Here is a 385-nt window from a genome sequence, read left to right as displayed (position 1 = left end):
CTAGGAGAGGAGAGGAGAGGAGAGGAGAGGAGAGGAGAGGAGAGGAGAGGAGAGGAGAGGAGAGGAGAGGAGAGGAGAGGGAAAGGGGAGGGAAAGGGGAGGGAAAGAGAAAGGAAAGGGGGAGGGAAAGGGAAAAGAAAAAGGAAAAGAAAGGAAACTGAAAGGGAAAAGACAGGGAAAGGGAAAGGAGAGAGGGGAGGGGAAGGGAAGGGGAGGGGAGGGGAAAAGAAAAGGGAGGGGAAAGGAAGAGGAAAAGAAAGGGAAAGGGAAAGAAAAGAAGGGGCAGGTGCTGAGCTCTGCTCCTTGGGGACACTGCAGAGCAGGGCCAGGCCTGCAGGGATGGCAGTGCTGCCCAAGAAGGGTTTCCTTGTGTTTTCTTTTCTTT

The sequence above is a fragment of the Lagopus leucura genome, unplaced genomic scaffold (assembly GCF_019238085.1).
Source record: "Lagopus leucura isolate 7727_CA_CO unplaced genomic scaffold, USGS_WTPT01 102-17_obj-0_obj, whole genome shotgun sequence".
NCBI lineage: Eukaryota > Metazoa > Chordata > Aves > Galliformes > Phasianidae > Lagopus > Lagopus leucura.
Note: the sequence above shows the minus strand (reverse complement) of the source record.